The following is a 14,142-nucleotide window of genomic DNA, read 5'->3' as shown; positions in this document are numbered from 1 at the left end:
ATACAAAATATGAACAAACCCAAGTATATTATGTAACCTTGTATTTATGTGTGTATATATGTGTTATATCTTATACCGATGAATTATTTCATGCAAATTTCGACTTAAAACTCCAATTTTTCCCTTTCATCTCGGTGTATTATTAATTCCCCGAATTCAACTATGTATATATATACAATATACATATACATATATATATTTATATACACCGACTGCAGAGAGGCAAAAGCTGCGAGGGGAATTGACGAGTGGCTCGCGTAATCTAATTTGCTTCGAATACATCCGAAGGGCAATATGATTCTCAGTCCTTGCGGACGAGAGGGATTTGCATCGAAACAACTAATAAAAAATCCTACCGAGCCTGGGGTTCGTTAGTTTAATTTCGGCACGTCCGACCGCCTCCTTATACATTTTATATTACACAGCCCGTCCCTCGATGCAGACGAATACAAATAGCGTGAGATATTCAACCTCGTCTTCGTTTCTGTATTTTTCCAAAAATAATCGTAGCGCGGAAATTATGGGTGAAAAAAAAATTTACTGTGAACGAAGGAAAAATTGCTGAAAAAAGAAAGACAAAGAGATCATCGAATGATCGTTGAGACTGAGTTGTAACCGTAATCGAAAATATAGAAACAAGTGAAAATTTCAAATTTACGGAGTTTCTTGTATTCGATCCGTTTTTCTAAAATTCGTCCAATTCCTTACGCGTAATGTCGATTTTTTCAATCCTTTGAATCACTTTTTTCAGTCCGTATGAGTTTTTGTGTCGACTAGTCGCATTTTTTTAAATTCCGTAAATTTACGATTCGTCCAGTTGGACTTTCTTAAACCGAACGGATATCGATTTTTAATCTCAGATTCATTGCCAAATAAATAACAAGTTTTGAATTACATCCGATAGAGATATTGTCTTGAATGAAGATTTGAAAAATATGTCGCGTCTAATTGATCTTCCAATAATGTTTTCTGTACACATATTTACGAGTGATTTTTTTATCCTGCTAATGTTAAGACGAATTCTGTTGCTACGAAGCAAGATTCTGTACGAAGGAATCTATTCGTGTGAATTTCAATAACAAAGCTGACTGCTTCGCTCTGCATACGAGTAACACAAACTTATCGTCATAATGTCTGCATGACCCAATTCACGAATACGATGTGTAATAAATATATATATATATATATATATATATATATATATATATATATATATATACATATATACATAGCTTGTGAGTTACCTAATATACGGTAACTTAATTCACAGAACTATTCACATTGATTATGCATAGAACGCATTGTATATTACTTGATACGACTACCAACTGGCGAATACTAATTACGGTTTGCAGAAGCTGTAAGCAGCTTAAGTAAGAACTGAAAACTGGAAACTGGTATAACAGCGAGCACTGCATTAGATGTTTTTCAAAATTGAATGATCATTTGGCGATGAATTTTAATTCAAACGATTTTATTCTTACTTACTTTTTCACTGGCAACTGGTATAATAATGTGCACTGAATTGAACGTTTACTCAAATTAAATGACGATTTGGCGTTAAATTTAAATTTGAAAAATGGCTATATTTTTAATTCTAAACAAACAATTCTCATTTTAATTATGAATCATTACCTATTTTTTTTTTTTTTTTTTGTTTTTATGTCATGAATATCTCAATGCAGAAAAATTTTATCGTCAGTCATACGATAATCTATAATGCAAATCGACTGTATTGTTTACGTGTATTTTTGTTTACCGCATTAGTATAATGGATGGAAATCTAGAAATTGAATTAATTTAGACGGATCTAGTATACGAATGATTGAGAAAATCATTATAAAAAAATTAACATGCACAACTCGTTGACGCTAAATTCAATCCTCGAAAATACATGATATTTTCAACCAGTACGTTAACTATTACGTCATTACTGCATTAAATGAATAATTCTTGGGTTGCATGAAAAATTGTTGAAGAGGAAGCAGAGGCGGGCGTATATTGTACAACGTACGTAACATTAACAAAAGAATAAAATGACGGAAAAGCATTGTTAGTGTTTGGGAATAGAGTTGGGTTGATCCGCGGGAAAACAGAGGTGAATTATTACGTTCGCGGTTTTATATTTTCCCTGGTCGTTCATAAAGGTTTAATTGGACTTGCGCGCAACGTACACGCACCTACCGATACTCACACGTGTACAATAATTAACCGTGACGCGTAATGGTTTTGGCTCTGTACCTAGGCATGCTATATATACGTATATTATATGTATACACATAAATGTGTGCAGTGCGAATATACGCGTAGTACAGAGGCAAACAGCGTGCGGTGTATAAAATGTGAAAGTGAGGAAGTTGAATCATTTTTACTTTAAATGGAGAATTTTAATACGAGGGCGACCCATCGAATTTATTTTCTTTCTAAATTTCGTAAATACTGAGTAAAAATTGTCGGGTATTTGGTAATTCGGAATTTTTCAGGGTGTAAGAAAAGTTCGAGTTCATAGAGAAGTGACGATAAGGATGAAAGAAAATTTCTTTATAATGCATTTTAATTAATAAGTTTATGCGGCCGGCTTCGCAGCAGTAAACTCAGTTACGATACGAGAGCTCAGTTCGGTCGGCACGGTTATTAATACGAATTACTATCGTAAACGTTAAAAGTGAAGAATCTCTGGTGTGCGAGATCCTTGCTCTTCGCCTCTTCTTCTTCTTCTTCTTCTTCTTGGGGTCGTTATACGCCTTCTTTACACCGCTGTAAAAATTACTAAACTTAGATTAACACGCCCCGGGTTTCCAACACTATAACGTCCTGTTCAACGACTTCCTGTAAGATTGTTGTACGCATCAACTAGGTGCGTCATCGTGAAATGTATATGGTATACCTTTATTTGAAAACTCGAATGCAATATAACATCCCCCACGGTTTACCAGATACGGAAGAAGATGAGATTAAAAATGGAAAGAAAAGAGGTGATAGATAGCAAATTTTCACAATTCAAAACATTTCCCGTGAGGAAAATCGAAAGAGTCTGTGAATATTTTTTTTTTTTTTTACAAATAAAATTCCACAACTCGGCGGCGGAATAAAAACAATTTTTCTCCGTTTTTTTTTCAACTTTTAGTTGCAAGTATTCACAGACTTTTTTCAATTTTCCTTTTCATTTGTTCGAAACATTCAATGAAAAATCGACTGAAACATTCCACGAACGAAACCAGTCACGTAAAATAAAATTATTGATCTCTTAACGAATTTCATATATTTTGACATCACGTATTTAGTGGTCTCCAATATTTCGTGAAGATTTGATTAAAGACGATAACTTCTTACCTTTATGTTCGACCATTTGACACGTTTACGCGTAAATGGAAACAAAAATGTCCGAAGCTTTTCTTCGAGCGAATTTTACAGTATTTTGACCGGCGATTTGTTGCGATGATACAAACATATTTTCATTCCTCTGTTTCCTCTGAAAAACAACGCAAGCACTGCCCTGAGGGTTGAAATTTGGTACGTTGAGCACGATATTGCCATCGATGTTCAACAAATATACACGCTAGGTACATTTCGCGTTTTTATCAGTATCGATTTGATAAACCGACGTATCTACAATCTCATATTTGCCGAGCTACGTACGTGCCAGTTTTCTTCGAAGCTTTCGCCGCTGTTACGTGCGACTATACGCAACATCGAATACTGCGCTGCTCTTGAAACAATAACATTTATGGCGTGACTAACAATCTCACCTAACGTGACCCGATGTTCGTGTTAAGGTTGAAGAAAATTTTTTTAAATTTAAATACGTTGTTAAAACTAACAAACTTCACCCACGTAAGGTCGTTAAGATAAAACGTGTTCAATATCTCGAATTAAACCACCATGATATTTGACTTTCGATCTAATCGTGTATACATGTATATATATATGTATAAAAACTAGTCAGTTTAAAAAATTCTAGAACTGTAATTGTAAATTATACTGTGTTTTGAATTGTTTAAGAACTGTCGTATTTTGCATGTTCTTACGTAACAACAGATTTTGATCAACAGAGTTATACACTGAGAGAAATTTTTAGTTCCGGTTATCGCTCAGTCCTCAAATATTTCCATTTTTTACCACAATCAAAAAATATGGTTCTAGGTAGAAAATGAAAATTAGTTTTCTAGTTGTTACCGGAAATTCTAGTATCCGTTACTATTCTTTCGCATTACGATCACCGTTACTATATTTTCTTGTGGCTCTTGCGAAAATTTCATGCTTGTGCAAGAATAAATCAACGTCAAAGCCTTGTTTAACTAAAAAAGTATAGTAAACCTCACAAACTGATTATGCGTTGCAATTACCAAAAAAGGATCGACGATAGCGCAAAATGGTTACGCGTACCTTGATTTTCGTAATTCCAACAATATTCAAACGGTTTTTTTAACGGTATCCGTTTTACTTAAATTTTTTAGTTACTATAACGAATGAAATTTGTCTCAGCGTACGGATTTTGCAAATGAACTTGCAATTTGGAATTCCGCTCTTCCTTCCACGCATTGTGCGCGTGAATACGAGGGTGCAAAAAGCTTCGTTCAAGTTTTTCAAATTGCTGGCAATTTCAGCGTCTGCTGCCTCCGTCCGAGCAGAGACACGTCATCTAGCTGCCCCGTCCCAGCAGCGTTATAAAAGGGCAAGCTGTGACGTCGAGATCTTCGCCCCGCAAGCTCGTGTCACGCTCTGGTACTAACCCTGAGGCAAACACGAAGGGTCACGAACCCGACGCGCGACGTCACGGGAGGAGCAGCGCGCCCTGCCGGACTCTCGGGGAAACACCGAAAGTACCTAGATCGGGAGAAAAAAATGCAGCAGACCTGGATGGCTCGATAAACCGCCCTCCGTTTCACGGAATACGAATGTCGGGCGAGTTGAGCTGCAGTTAAACCTTCCAACGGGTTTGGCGGAACTGAAGAGTCAGACTTTAATACCGCCGTGCACAAGAGAGACAATTATGTTGGCGAATGTTTCGGGGAGGGGTTGAAATTCCGTATTTGAAAAGTTTCGAAAGCCCCTAATTCCGAATTTGAAGTGAAGAAATCAATCTTTTATTACACAGCAAAGTTCCGGAATGCATGATTCCGAAAATTCAAGTTACGACAGGGCAAGGTTCCGAAAATTAAAACATATTCACGGAGCGTTGTTTATTCAACGAGTGGGTGTAAAAAATCAGAAAAATATCGAAAATCCGAAACAAAGAAAGATCAAAGTGGTGAAATATCTTTGATCATTCGGAATTTCGATGTTTCGGGTTCTCAAATTTTCTCATTTTCGCAATTTCGAAACTTTGACTTGCCGGAGTTGTGCCTTTTCGACATTTTGTCCCTTCGGAAATTTGCCCTTTCAGGCTTTGGCACTTTTGGAACTTTGAGAGTCGGGTTTCGGACCATTCGAAACTTTGTTGTTTCATAGAAGTTTGATTTCTTTACTTTAAGTTTCGCCACCAAAAAATTCAGAATTTTATACTTTCGAAACTTCTCAAATTCGGAATTTCATCCCCGCTCCAATGTTCCTTCTCCGCCCAAACTCCTTTCGGGCATAATCAGCCTTCGTAAAGTTTCTTTTTACACTCTCAGTAATCTACAGATTCTAACAGTTTCAATCAGTCTAGTCCCAACTGAGCCCCGAGTCTTCAACATTTGATAGTCAATTTAATAATGATTTATGGAACATTAATATAAACTAATGTGTGAAAATAAAAAGGCTGATATTCAACATTTCCATTGCTAGATAGAAAAGAAAAATTGATCTGATTTTAATGAAAATGCATTACAGATACATCGAACTTTTTTATTCCACCTTGAATACTTACATGTCAATTGTCATAAGATTCGAATCCTTGAGTGTGAACCCGGGTTGAACACCATCAGAGATAGTTCCAATCGTTCAGGGATTCAGAAATCGTTGTACTTGGCGGGAAACGACATCGTCTAGGTGGAGCAGAATTTTATTCCTAAGGTAAAAGTGAATTTATTGTAGATGTATTAGTTAACGGTTTAATTATTTAAATCAATGTCAATCGAGGCCTCTTGAGGCTCGTCAGAAGTCCACCCCAATTACCATTAGGGTGTAAATATGTCCCTTGGCTAAAGCAAAGAGTCCGAAATTGCATCTGGCTTTCCACAGGCAACCAACCCTTCCGGTAATAAACTCTAAAATCTTGTAATAATCCACCCTCGACGTGTATAACACTGCGACCCTGCGTACATACCAGGGTGGCTGACTGGAGGAATTACTCACCCCCGTAAGCAATATCTGGCGGAATTAGTTGTCGCCGGCGTTCTAGAGCTGAAGGGGTTCCTCCAGACAACTGGTTAAAAGGATTATTCCCGCTTACCTTGCCTAGCCTAGCTAATGCTGCACGCATTATTAAATCATTCAACACTGAGATTACAATATACGTAGAAGCCGAAGACGCTATGCGGTCTCAGCTCATCTTGCAATCACCGTCGTCCAGTGCCGGGAGGGTAGCAAGGTGATGCCGTGTATTATAACTGTACTGAAATTTATGATTTAATCAGTTGATTAAACTTAAAACCCGCCTCAATACACGCAAGATATTTTTACAAAAACTGCGCGCGCAAAGTTCGATTTCCGCACGGGTTTGAGTGCGGAAAATATCCCATTTCCGCACTGTGAAAAACCGCGCGTAGAGTGGTTAGTTTGGGCGAAACTAGTGATTCCTTCTCCGTGTAACATTACCGCACGATTAGACAAAAATCTTCCAACACAATATGATAATTGTATCGCGACAATCAATATGTTTGAAAATATGATTCGAGTCAAATATAATTATCGGAACATAACCTTCGAATGAAAATTATCATTTCTCAATTCTACAAAAAAAAAAAAAAAACAAAACATCAGAATATAACATGAAAACAAAAAGCGTTATATCGAAATTAATATTAAATTATTTGCTTATTGTTTTTGTGTTATAACAATTTATTAACAAAAAAAGTAAAAAAAAAGTAGGAATTTCGCTCAGACGACAAATTACATTCGTGCGAGAATCATCTACTTTGCGCACCAATTGTGTGATATACTATTTTATGGCATTAGATCTTCGCTGGAACAGATTGAACGAAATGCCAGTCTTGAGCTTCACGTATATAACTCTAATTTATAGTAACTAAGAAAAGAGGATTTCACCGCAGAAAGCATAGGGTGAATTATAGGGGACTCGTTAATTTCAAATGATTTCTAATGTCGATGATTTGTCAATCTTCACAGGTTGTTTCTGAATCTTGCGACCTAAAAGCTGAGAGAAAGAGAATCAGAAGACGAGTTATGCCAACGCGAGTATATTTCTGCAAACGTGAAACACACATGAATAATTTCAGTAAATGAATTGTTGATTAGAGAGCCCCACATATATAGCACGTGTAACTCGACAGGAAAATTCACTGCGCTGAATTCAAAGAATTTATCACGCCATTGCGTGTCTTCCGCTCTTGGCAAATAAAGTTGAAGCAGGAATTCATGCATCGTTAGAAGTGAGTGGAAACCAAACGAAACCTACAGTTGCAGCTTGCAAGTATAATACATATATGTACACATAAAGGTGTTCAATAAAATGTCAAACGGTCTTCTCTTCAAGTCTTTTTTATTTATTCTATACAACTAGTAGTTCAACACGGTTGTAGTGAGATTATTTTTATTCCCCACCCGAAGAGCGGGATAAAAGTGGCATATTATTAATATGATCATATTTCCCGCAAATTAATTATTCAGTTTTTCTGGCCTTCTCTCTTTCTTTCCCATTTTGAAATACATCTCTCTGTATTATTATAAACTTTCAAAAACAAGGAAAACACTTACAAGTCAATAATGTGGTCAAAGTTGAGGCGGGAATAAAAGTCTTATACGGAACAGAGGAATAAAAGTCTATTATTCCCTTGTGACATAATGTACTGTAAGAAACAAGCGAGCTTTCCATTTTGACAAGACAGTTCTTTGCGCACGAGATAAATTCACGGATGGGATGCTGTTCACGGCTTACCGGTTTTATTTAAGACAACACAACAGTTGCGCCAGCGTCTTGGTATTATAATGCACCTGGCGCAGTATATGCCGACTTTACGATGTCATAAACTGAAATGAAGCTTAATGCAGGGACCTTATAGTTTGGCTTTCATAAATTTCGCGTCACGACGTGCAGGAAAAGTGGTAAAATTTCACTGGTCTTTCCGCCACTGTGCGATTTTACAAAAAACAACTTCTACCTCTTCGCGACGAAGCTTCATGCAAGTATTCTACTTTTGTAACGGCAGATTCCAATTGACAAAATTTCCATTAAAAAACTGCACAAGCACTGAACGGAATTCAGTGAAATTTTGGATGTTTACTCACGATGATAGATAGTCAAGTAATTTGACTCGAATTTAGGTTTAAACATAATTATAATAAAATAAGCGATTCTGACTTCACGTAGAACTAAAAGTTCAAAATTTTATAAGAACTACGAGAGGATTATGCTATGCAAAATTTGAGCTGAACGGAGTGTCTGATGCATCAAGAGATTTTTTAAGAACCGAGACGCTGAATTTTTATGGTGTTCAAAAGAAGTGCCTATTATAGTCTCTCTTAAAGATCAAGCCTTGAATAACCACAAAGGTGATTTCTTGCAGATTATTATCTTCTGTCAAATAAATTATAAAAACAAAGAGATAAGCTTATAACAATTTAGCAGCTAATAAGGAATGCTGCCCAAATCACAGCGATGCACGTTCAAGGATTTGCCAAGTTATTTAGTTGTCCAATCAGCAAATGGGATAATTTGTTTCACATTACCCCACGGCATTTAACAAAACTCGTTGCATCAGTGGATTGGATTTACCAATTGATATAAATTGAACGTGAATGAGTAGCCGCAGGTATTTTGGCTTCAATTTGAGGAGCATAAATAATAATTAACCGCACATGTATATTCTCATTGCCGAAATTGCGATCAGAAATTCCACTGTATGAAAAACGAAATCCTCCGATATTTATTACTCGTTAAATTATTTTTTAAACCCATCTCGTTTATAACTACGTAAATACTAATAAATACATAATGAACGGTTTATGAAATGCTAACAAAATTTTCCACCGCCTTCGATCTAAATAAAATTATAATCACCTTTTTCTCGACTTATAAAAACCTAAGCTTCGATTTCGACTGACATCAAGTCACACCAATTCACATTAGCGTTAATAAAATCCACAGCGTTCAGTTTCTCGTGTAACAATTAGCAATTCAACCGACACTCCGACTCCGACTTTCCTTTGCAGCTGTCCATATTTTACAGGCATTAAAAAAATCATATCCCAAAGTTAAATCGAGAGAGAAAAAATGCTACGAGTTGTGTAAATTAACGGTGCATAGACGGCGCGTATATTGGTTTTAGGGAGGTTTTTCTGAAAAGGTAGAAATTCCTCACGCAAGGGTGCGACGGCGAAGAACCTCCGTCATGTACACAGAAGCCTGCAAGCAGCCGGGGTGTGAAATTCAGCGAGATTAAAAATTCAGAAATATCCCGGTAAAATATACAGAAAGCGGCGCAGCGGGGCGGATTTTGCGTCCTGCATCCATCCGCACCCCGATTTCACCCTCCGAGCCTCGCCGCGTTCTCCGATTCTACTACCCCTTTTGCGCGCGGTTTATTAACGCGCATTGCTCGCGTTCCATGGAGAAAATTTTCCAGGCAATTTGCCTGATTTGTATTTTCGAAGTTGCATTTGTTGGTGCGTGCGATGCTGCCCCGCCAATCAGAAACCTCTGCCCAAGTCTGACGGCGACTACGACGATGTTTATTGTTACTATCCCTTTGCGTTTTTTCATTTTAAACTTTCATTTTTCCCCCCACTCACCGTCTGAAGTTGAAATTAGATCGATCGTTGTTTATAATTAAAATTCACGGGGAGCAATTTCTTATTCGGTTCGTTGTACGCATGCCCAGTTTTCTTGACTCGCGTGAAAATTTATAATAGTTGAACAACTCCTGCGATTATACAGAGTCACGGATTGTATGATTGTGGAATAAGGATAATTTCTGGTCAGGAAATTTCACCGAGGAAAAAAATAAGACAACAAAAATTTATAAAATGACTGTATCAATCAAACGGATTATTGAAAACGATAAAGTGTTTTTTGAAAAAGTGGTTAAATTGTGCGATTGAACCCTTTTTCTAATTTCAACGAATCCTTACGTGTTCGAACTTCTAGAATCAAAAAAAAAAAAAAAACAGGCTTTTGGAAAAATGTGTACAGGATTGTACAACGAAATGATGAGCACGAAAAATTGTCAAGTTCCGTTGAATTTGAAATTCCGGTTCTACCGGAAATGACTCGAACTTCAATGTTTCACTGATAAATTTAAACTTTTTCCTCTTCATTACTTTTTCTAAATAAACGATTACGTTTTTCCCAGGTCAACAACTAATTTTTTTATCGTTCTTTATTCAGAATCATTTTTCCAATTTTTCCTTTAAAACTTTTTTCATTTGGCTGCCAAGTCCTATTAGTTTCAGATTTTTCACTCGACTATTTTCGAGATAATCGCAAAAGTTTATCAGACAGACTGACGCGGACTCTCCTCCCTTTTCATGGTAATGAAAAGTATCGCCAAAAAGTATCGACTTATTTTCACCTGCTTCGCCGTTTCGTACAACCAAATTTCAAATTTCCTAATCCGTTGGAATTTCTTTTATCCAATATTTTATTAAACGTAAAAAATTTGACTGGCTTGCACGTGATTTCTCAAAGTTGTGTGAAATTTTTCAAACCCACAACTCAACGGCGCATAATATTTTACAATCTTCGTTGTTCAAAGATCTGAAAAATATTCACATTGCTTCATAAAAATTCGCGCTCACGCGGAAAGACGACGAAATTAATGGTACAAGTTCCTTCGGCATCGCATCATACGTATGTTCAGAGTTTTATGGATTCGTGTTGGTATAAATTTCTCCACGTAAAGACACTTTGAGTAAGAGAGTGAGTGAGAGAGAGAGAGAGTGAGTGAGTGAGAGATAGACTCTTATCTCTTGAAGCGAGATACTTATTTTTACATCCATTCCACGTACCAGTTACCTACCCCTTCGCTCTTTGTTGTTCGAAGGTATTGAGCCGCTCGTCGTTTCTGCGCCAATGAAGCATTATTAATTGGATAAACTAAACGTGCAATAACCGTAGGCACGCTCCGGCTTAGGAAACTTTTCGGCAAAGGGCTTGACGGACGGCTAGAAGACCTTTGGATATGAATTAGTCACGCGGAATTCTGCGGGTACTCCTGAGGAACTTTGAGGACCGAATTTCTCTCACCTGCATAATTCCGTCTCGCTCAAAGGATTATAAAATTTCTTGGAGAGGAAAAAAATGAATCCCAATCGGTTTAATTTTCACCCAATTATGTGCGTCTTTGCGATTCGAAAGCAGAAAAAAGAACATTTTCTTCGTCGATCTGATGATAAATAAATAAATGAATAAAAAAAAAATATATATATACATTTTTTTTCAAATTTGAAGAAATCGCCTCTGCATCGGCGCCTTTTTCAGGATTCCAACGCTCCTCGGTATCAGTCACAGATGGTCCGGTTCGAACGGAGTAGATCGTTGCCCTTCGCACATACCTAGGCCACTGCATGTTTGTCGGGAGTTTCCGATATGCACATATTTGAGTGAGGAATCGATCAGCGTAAGCTGCTAGACGCCAGCTCGAATCGAATCCAAACCCATCAGCCATGCACGCTCTGGCTGCATACCCGTTATCCTGCTAGGTACCCACCTACGTACACTGCATTTTACACGGCAACTCGATGTTACGCCGGTCAAAGCCCTGGAAAAAAAAAATTATTGCTCGCGTGGAATATGAATAAAAGACGCGAAAGTATGGCGGAAGAAGAAAAAAAAATATGTATGTATAATAAATGAAAAAACAGGACCACACGGTGGACGTGTGACAAATTTTTTGTCATCCTCTTTTCGTTCCAATTATTTATGCAACTGTGAAATTTGTAATTATAATCACCGGAATAATTTTTATTCTGTACAGAACCAAACAATCTTTAAGTGAATTTGATTGTAAACTTTTTTCACATAGATTATTTCTATCTTGACTATTTATCTATAACCCGCTAATGATTTTTTTACCAATCGCATGTTTTGTTTTTTCAACGCAATATTGACCACGTTATATTTGCATTCTGGTACTCGTTTTTGTTTCTAATAATATATGAATATATGGGTCTTAGCTTTATATGTGTCAAAAGTTAGGAAAATCAATATGCTGAATGAATTTTCGACGTTTTTTTTTTTTACAAATTTTTCTTAACATCGTGACAAAAAGAAATCATTGGTACAATCTTGATGAATATTTTTGTTGTAAGCTGTGAATGATAGAATTTCGAAGAAATCTAGATTGAATGAACTTTTAAAGAAAAATTAATATTCCACTGAAAATTCTCGAAACTGATTTGACATTTTATTTTTCATTTCAGTCCGAAGACAATTTACGTATGCAACAAAGCTCCGAAGCTAAAGTTACTTGACATTCTAGTGAGTTAGGTTGTAAACATCGAGACGGTTATACTTCGTAACAATGATACTAAAAACAAGCTGGATCAGAATAAACTTTACAGAAGTTCATCCAAATTTCCCGTAAATGCGTGCACGCACAATTGATGGATAAAACGGTTTGTTTTTTTCATTCAGTAAGTACAGGTAAGGGAATTTGTAAAAGTAAAGTGTCCGAAAATTGACGCAAGAAGTAATCTTGATCTAAAACACAGGTTTATAATTAAAAACTTTGAATGTTTTATTGATTCATAAAGTACACGATATAAATGGTTATAAATGAAATAGCATATCGGGTAAATGGCCTCTACAGCTTTGCTCTTTTATTAAAACTTTTGATGACCGTTTTGCACAAGTGTCGCTAAATTTCGTTACCCGATATGCTGTTCCAGACGCAAGTGAATCGATAAAAAAAAAAATTCACAGTTCTTAATTACAAACCCGTGTCTTCTATCGTAATTAGTTCTCGCGTGAATTTTGGAACACCCTTCATTTCTAAAAAAATTCCCCAACTTTTCCATGCCAAATGGTATGCCCTTAAAATCCGGTTTTTCGAAGTTTTCCAGAAGAGTAGTAACCCGGCTGAAAATCACACGAGATTTTCAACAGCGCGACGAGTTCCTTCGGCACAAATCCAAGACCGCATACTTTAAATTCTAGAAGTTTCACAAAACCATGGAAAGATGGGGAAGCTAGTGACTCGGGAGGAAGGTCGTGGTAGTCAAACGTATCCTAAAACAACGAAAATTCGTGCTTAGACTGCTTAGGCAACGGGGAAGTAAAACTATGGGGTCAGCATGATCGGTCCATGGGTTGTAGAACGGCTAACGAACGCCGAGAGCCACCGTGCAGAACCTCGTGGCCACTCTATAGTTCCGCAAAGCAATTGCTCGGCTAACCGAAAGTCACCCGCGTGCCGCCCGGGGGTTTAGTTTCGACTTGATAAGTTAATCTCGCCTGTCGACTGCTCCGCGTGGGTCTGACGTTGCCTTTGATTTATTAGTACCTACCGTCGATCCCGCAGTGACGATGTCCGTTCCCTGATCAGCCCGGAGATCTGTTACGGGCATAGATGGTATACGATGTGGTGCGTAAGGGTGGTCCTTGTTTGACCAATTTTTTCAAATCTCGCCGAACCGCCATCCAAAATCCTTCCAAACAAGCAAACGGATGTCCCCCCAAAAAACACACATCTCATGTTTTAACCCCACACATTTTTCAACGTGCGATACGTTTTTGAACAAATTTTAGTACAGTTTTTAAAATACCTGTGTCCGATCTGAGTCGAAACTTTGAAATCTTTCGAAATCTCGAAGCATTGTCGACATTTTCATTGTTGATTACTATTTTTGTTACGAACTTGGATGTCAATGCGTGACAGTTTCTATCGGCACACGCACAACAATCAAGAAAAGTATGCACTATAGATGCGCAGAAGAAAAATTAAATCTTGTATTGGATAATAATGAAATTGAGTAGAAATGGTTGCGTATGGAAAAGTTTCGAGTGTATCAACGAAACAGTCGCGACAGAACGGAAGTTAA

At 37.2% G+C, this 14,142-nt stretch overlaps 1 protein-coding gene across 3 annotated transcripts in view; it reads right to left on the bottom strand.

Annotated features, from left to right (window-relative positions):
* Nucleotides 1-5,967: 5,967 nt before the first annotated feature.
* The window catches only part of Sema2a (Semaphorin 2a), a 418,382-nt gene continuing 410,207 nt past the window's right edge, over nucleotides 5,968-14,142 (bottom strand). The window contains exon 14 of one of the 3 annotated variants that reach the window (XR_011177160.1): nucleotides 5,968-5,992. The gene's annotated coding sequence lies outside the window, so the exon portion shown is untranslated. Of the gene's footprint in view, nucleotides 5,993-11,534; nucleotides 11,862-14,142 lie in introns of those variants that run through there. The other 2 variants (XR_011177159.1, XR_011177161.1) reach the window with 2 other exon arrangements.

This window comes from Neodiprion pinetum, chromosome 5, assembly GCF_021155775.2.
Source record: "Neodiprion pinetum isolate iyNeoPine1 chromosome 5, iyNeoPine1.2, whole genome shotgun sequence".
In the NCBI taxonomy this organism is placed as follows: domain Eukaryota; kingdom Metazoa; phylum Arthropoda; class Insecta; order Hymenoptera; family Diprionidae; genus Neodiprion; species Neodiprion pinetum.
This window is presented reverse-complemented; position numbering and strand designations above follow the sequence as displayed.